Source organism: Curcuma longa, chromosome 6 (genome assembly GCF_044706935.1).
Source record: "Curcuma longa cultivar G26 ecotype Majalengka, Jawa Barat chromosome 6, ITB_CL_G26_1.1, whole genome shotgun sequence".
NCBI lineage: Eukaryota > Viridiplantae > Streptophyta > Magnoliopsida > Zingiberales > Zingiberaceae > Curcuma > Curcuma longa.
This window is the reverse complement of record NC_133866.1, coordinates 9,416,299-9,422,832: the sequence shown is the minus strand read 5'-3', so window position 1 is coordinate 9,422,832 and position 6,534 is coordinate 9,416,299.

The window sequence follows — 6,534 nt, the reverse complement described above, 5'->3', positions numbered from 1 at the left end:
GAGGGTGAATAGCGTAATCGAAATATCTTCATTCTTTCTTTTTCTTGTCAATCAGAGTGTTAGAAATATGCAGCGGAATAAAGACAAGAACAATACAAAAAAAATATAAGGTTTTAACGTGATTTGATAATCCCCCGAGTTCCTACTCCGATCCACCTATGTCTCAATCGTGAACACTAAAATTTTCTCCTTTCTAGTTCTAGAGATGGAAAAACCTCTTACACGTTTGTAAGACAATCACAAGAATAGAAAAGATATGTAAATAAAAGCATAAACAATAAAGACAAACTTGTGATAAATCGACTGAAAATTTTGAGTGCCGCAACACTCCTCCTGATGCTTCTCAGACCACATGAGCAAAACTTCAAAGAACTTTTGAGCACTTAGAACAAAGAGAATGATTGTAGGTCTTCTTAGAAGAGGCTTCTTGAGTCCCCTTTTATACAAATCAATCGGTACTCCTTTGGTTGACTAGACGCTTCTCGAGCTACTGGACCTCTACCAATTTAGCTGCAAACTCAATCTTCTTCGAGCAAAATTTTAACCTCCTGATCGATCAAACACCCTCCAATCACTTGTACCTCTATCAAAACTTATCCGTGGACCAACTTGTGTGAACCCGATCACGTCGCCTTCAGATTAATCGGAGGGTCTAGTCAATCAGACTTTTGGTTGATCGAATTTCCTTTCAAACAATTGGATAATGAGTCTGATGACCCGGACCAGTTCCCAATTCATCCCCCCCAAGCCTTCATCCTACTACTATTTCCTGTGAAACAAATAAGTAGACAATAAGCAAAAGCTGCAAGACTTAGTACTTGATTTACCTAACTTACTAGGTTTACTTACTTTGTCAAGTGTTCAATTTTCAACTGGCTCTCTTAGACTTAACCTAATTCCCAACTAGGTCTTCTCCTATCTGGTTCCCAATTAGGATTTCTACTGCCTAGTTCCTAATCAAGACTTCCATTGTCTTGCCCCTCTAGAACTTCTACTACCTAGGGTTCACTCTCCTAGGATTTTTTTCTTTGCTTGGAGTGAGTGTTAGCCTTAGAGCCATTCATGAGATGATTGACTAGGAAACTTTTATATCATATTTTATTAATAAAGAAAATATTTTGGTTATTATATTTACTTCATGTTTGTGTCAAATGAATAAGCATAATATGTCCTTGGACAGTAGGTTCTAATCTATACTATACCAATTGATTGAATTGATAGTGAAAAGATGTAAAGAACATTACTCTTAACTATTTTTAGTCAAACATTAATATACCAAGATAATATTAATATGTTGAGACTAGCGTATAGGTTAATTAATAACTTAATCTCACAAATCATGGATATGGAATATTACGTTAACACATGGATATATATTAGAGAATATATACTGAATTAACCCCATGAGAAAATTTCATGGATCGTTATATACTGTCATAAATTTTCTCATAGTGACTATTGGTATGAATAGTCCTTAGACCTAAAGTCACTATAGTTTTCTACATAAGGAGTTGTATACTTTGGTATCGTCAAAGGTCACCCGTAACAGGGTGGACTATAAAGTCGATCACTAGGGATGCAATGAATTATGCGGAGGGGTGTGAGTGATGTAGATGAGATTTATCCCTCTCATATGACAAGAGTAATATTTGTAGGCCTCTTGATCAAGTAAGGACTATTAGAATGCATGGTCATGCTCAAATGAAATATGAAATATTGAGCTCATCTGCTTGAGTGAGTCTACTCAAGGATCAAGAAACACAAAGATTGATAAAAGGATAACCTTGTCTATGTCTCGTTGATCAATCTCGATATCGAGGATAGAATGACAAAGTCATACATTATAATAAACACGGAAAGGTTAGGTCGGATCTCAACTTTCTCGTCACTTTGGTAGCAATGATGTATTACTAGATGTCACTCATTGTTTATGTGTCTAAAGCAGTTTAGATACATTGCCGACGTTACAAGAACCTATTTGATCACACACAAAGAACATGATGTTTCAAAGATAAGTTGATTTTAGTTAGACTAAAATGTGATTCGAAATTGGATTAATTGAGTTAAACTCAAATGAATCCAATTGAATTATGAGATTGGGTCTAATCCAAGTTTGACTCATTTAGATTAGACTCAACCACTTAATAATGGATAATGTTCATTAAAAGGTTTAATGAAATATTATTAAAGAGGAAGGTCAAGAGACATTCTATTCATTGATGAATAGAAGATGAAGAGCCAAAAAGAATACCAAGAGTTTGTGGTATTCATTGTAATTTATAGGTATTAAGATGAGGGGAAGCTCAAGGGGTAAAGACCCTTTGTATTCATTGGATGAATACGAAAAGACTTCTTGCAAATTTGAAATTGAGAGAGTGCCCATCATCCCTCTTCTTCCTCCTCTCCTTCTTCTTAGCCGAAACACACAAGGTATGTTTTTAGTCCTCTTGTCATATGAATCATTCCAAGTTGCTAGCACAACTAAGGTGGTTCATCTTCGAGATCGAGATCGAGATTGTGTTCGTGTAGATACTATTAGAGACACGATCATTCTAATCCTGCAGAGATCCGATGAACCAAGGACTAGCGTGATACGCTAAAGGCACACAACAAAGGTATAACTCTTAGCTAGAACTTTGTAGAAATTTTTTAAATGGATCATTAGAAGGGATCCTATTTTTCGCTGCGTATATTGGTATTTTTCGTATAAGAGATCCCAACAGTAGTATCAGAGTCACTTGCGAAAGATTGTACAAAACTTAGTGTTTACATGTGATATAGAAATTGGATATGTATTTTATTATGAGTTGCATAATCGTTTGAGCATTTTGTCGAGTATGCAACAGTTTATGTTAATCAAACTAAAAGATTGTAGTATCTTCATACATATTATGAACGTGTGCTATAATCCAATTGCATTTGATAAATTATTATAACCTAAGGTCTTCATGATGGTTGATGATGTTGCATCAATCTAGTGGAAACAGATTGTGAAAAAATTTTATGAACTATTATGAATAGACTGTGTAATTTTTATCGTAAGGATGTATTAACAGATTATGGAGGGTATCGAGTTAGTATTTGATGGACCAACGGGACTGCCGTGAGATTTTGACTTATAGTAATGTAATCATAATAAATAATGTCATAGATCTATTGTGGATGTTTGGGATGTATACTATAAGCCTAGCTTTTTGTATGAACATCTATTTTGAAATAATTTGAAATGAGAATCACTTTGGTCAAATATTTGTATTTTATATTTTTTATATATGTTAATGCAGTTGTCCACTTAATTTATATTGTAGATAACATGGTGTGTGGTGCCACACAAAAGATCATGTTATCAGTTCCTTATAAATTATAAACAGTAGCTCACAACCAAGATGGATTGGGACAAACCATTGGAACGGTTGTAGTGTAATTGGTATTAGTTTATCTTGACTATAAAATTACACTAGTACACTTTGTGTGTATTGAGTAGGACCGTTTGAGGTCATTCGATTTATACTGACTATATAATCAAACTAGACTTCTATTATTATAGATGTGCATGCTCTTAATCCCTATATAATAATAAGCACATATACTTAGTATTTATTTCTTTAATTCATCAAAGGGTGAGATTTATTCGTTAAATCAATAAACCCAATAAGTTGAGAGATAATGCTATGTATATGGTGTGTTATTGATTATAGAAGGAATCTGTGTCCTAATTATTTAGACTGATGATGTCCCCTTGAGGAGCTCATAAAGATTATTATATAAACCCTGCAGGTGGACTTAGTCCGCATAATAATAAAGTTGAGTGGTACTACTCTAGAAATTAGATGTTAATTAATTAAGTTGTCAATAATTATTTAATTGACAGACATACGATATCTTAAACACAAGGAGATTAACGCACTCATAATAAGAAGGAGCCCATATTGTAATATGGGATTGGTACGGTAGTTCAATAATAATCCTTTAGTGGTATGAATTATTATTGATAGACTTGAGTTGAGCGTTTAGGAAGAACACGGGAAGCCCAAGCTCATCAGGAGGCCTAAATCAATTCCTCCTCTAGGTCCCTATTGTAGCCTCTAGAAAAGCCTCGTATCTACCCAATAAGATTCTCTTAGAATTCTGTTAAGAATTTGGTTAGAATTCTATTAGAATTTTGTTAAGAATTCTATTAAAATTTTGTTAAGAATTCTATTAAAATTCTATTAAGAATTTTGTTAGCATTCAGTTAATAGAATTTGGTTAATCCTAAATAGAATTATGTCAATTTTGTTATCCAATAAAATTATGTTAATTTTGTTATCCAATAAAATTATATTAATTTTGTTAGCTAATAAAATTTTATTAATTATGTTATTTTTTTCCTAAACTTTCTATGATGGCAAAGCTATAAAAGAAGAGGAGAGAGGGGGCTCAAGGATAGATAACCTAATCTCATCTTGTGCTTGTGGTCAGCGCCCACACCTCCTTAATCCCTTCTTTTATTTTCCTCTAGGGTTGGCGCCCTATAAGTTCTTGTTCTTCTCCTAGGGCCGGTGCCCATCTTGCTCTCTTCTCCCTTTAGGATAGGCGCCCTATCCCTCTTCTCCCTTGCTAGGGTCTCGCCCAAGGGGCAGCGGGAACGTCTATTTATTGAGCCTTTAGTTCTTACAGTGTGGACATCGTGATAGGTGTTATGTTTAATGTAGGTTATTGCAATTATTTTAGTAGGGGGTGCTCCAACCAACAATTGACAGACGATCATTGCCAGGTTTGATGCTACCATCTAGAACTCACATATAGTTCCTATGATGCATTTCTTATTTGGAATGACGAATTTGCAATATATATTATATTGGTAAATGTGGGAATAGATTCCAAGACTTTGTCAACAACTACACATCACCTCACCTGTTGAATTAGCTTTGATATGTTCTGATGCATGATAGCTTGCAATACCATTAGCTAATTTTTCATCTTCATACTATGTTTTTTTTTTGCTGTTCTTTCTTTATCAATTACTTAGAGGGCTAAAGTATGTGCACTCAGCAAATGTTTTGCACCTGGCCACGCAGTCCAGACACTGGCAGGAGGTACAATCTCGAGCTTGGTTGCTTTGCGTGGGTGACTCGTGTTTCGGTTTCTTGAATCTTGTTCTTTAGACCTTTTTCTGTTCCCCTTGTCTTGTCTCCTATTAAAGAACGAGCAACCAAGGCAGAAAGCAGGAACCATGGTCTCAGCTCTATTGATAATTCGATGAAACGAGCAGAAAAAGCGCAACAGAAGGCTGCATGGGCAAAGCTTATTTCACAGCACTCTCAGGTAGTATTGCCGCGTTAATGTCTTTATCAGTTTCATAAAAACTAAATTTCCTACTAGTTCAGTTTCTTTTTTGGTTTTTCTCCTTGACAACTCATATTTAGTAGTAACAACACTTAATCTATATTTGTATTACCATGTCTAGTTCAGTTTCCTTTGTAAGAAGAATGCACTGTTTAGGGTTAACATTAGTTTGATCAAGAGCAGTAATTTTAGTATCAAAATAGATCTTTATTGTATGGTATGATAGATATATTGGAGACTTAATATGGATAGCAGTTGTAGTATAGCATAGTTTTTACTATAGTTTTTACTATTTCAGCATCTTGATATTCCTGTCAGCTTGTTAATCAAATTAACATTTTATTATTCCATTGCAGGCTTCGAACTTCCATATAAATATCGGGGAGCTTGTTTACCATAGTTCTTGGAATAATGTTTGTATTGTGAAACTTTGTATTTGTTGTGATGTGATAAACTTTGTGTTAAACTTTGTGTTAAACTTTGTGATGTGATAAATTTATGTGATAAACTTTATGTTTGTTGTGTGTGAATATGTTATTGAATGTTATTTTGTGATGTGTATGTATTAGGATTTATTGTGATGTGCATGTATTACAGGATATAAGGGGAAAAAAGAGAAACGGGTGTAGAAAATCTAGAAATTAGCGATGAAATCATATAAATTCGTCGCTAACCGATAACATAAGTTAGTGACGAAATTAACATATTTCATCGCTAACTACAAGATTAGCGACGATTAATTTCATTCGTCGCTAATGGGTTAGCGACGAATTTTTGTGGATTAGCGACGATTAATATTTCCTCACTAATGTTAGCGATGAATTTTCAAAATTTCGTTGCTAACGTTAATTTGCGACAAGCTTATAGCGACAAAAATAGCGACGATATATTATCGTCGCTAAGATATGTTAGCGACGAAATTTTTAGGTTAGCGACGAAAATACTTCGTCGCTAAATACCTGAATTCTTGTAGTGTCTCTTTTATAGACGACTATTCAAGATATGGATACATTTACTTGATGCGCCACAAGTCTGAGTGCTTTGATAAGTTCAAAGAATACAAGACTGATGTGGAGAAACATCATGGTAAAAGTATCAAGATACTATGATTTGATCGTGGTGGAGAGTACCTCTTAGGAGAGTTTAGGAGTTACTTATCAGAGACTAAGATTCAATCTCAATTGTCTGCACCTGGTACACCCCAAT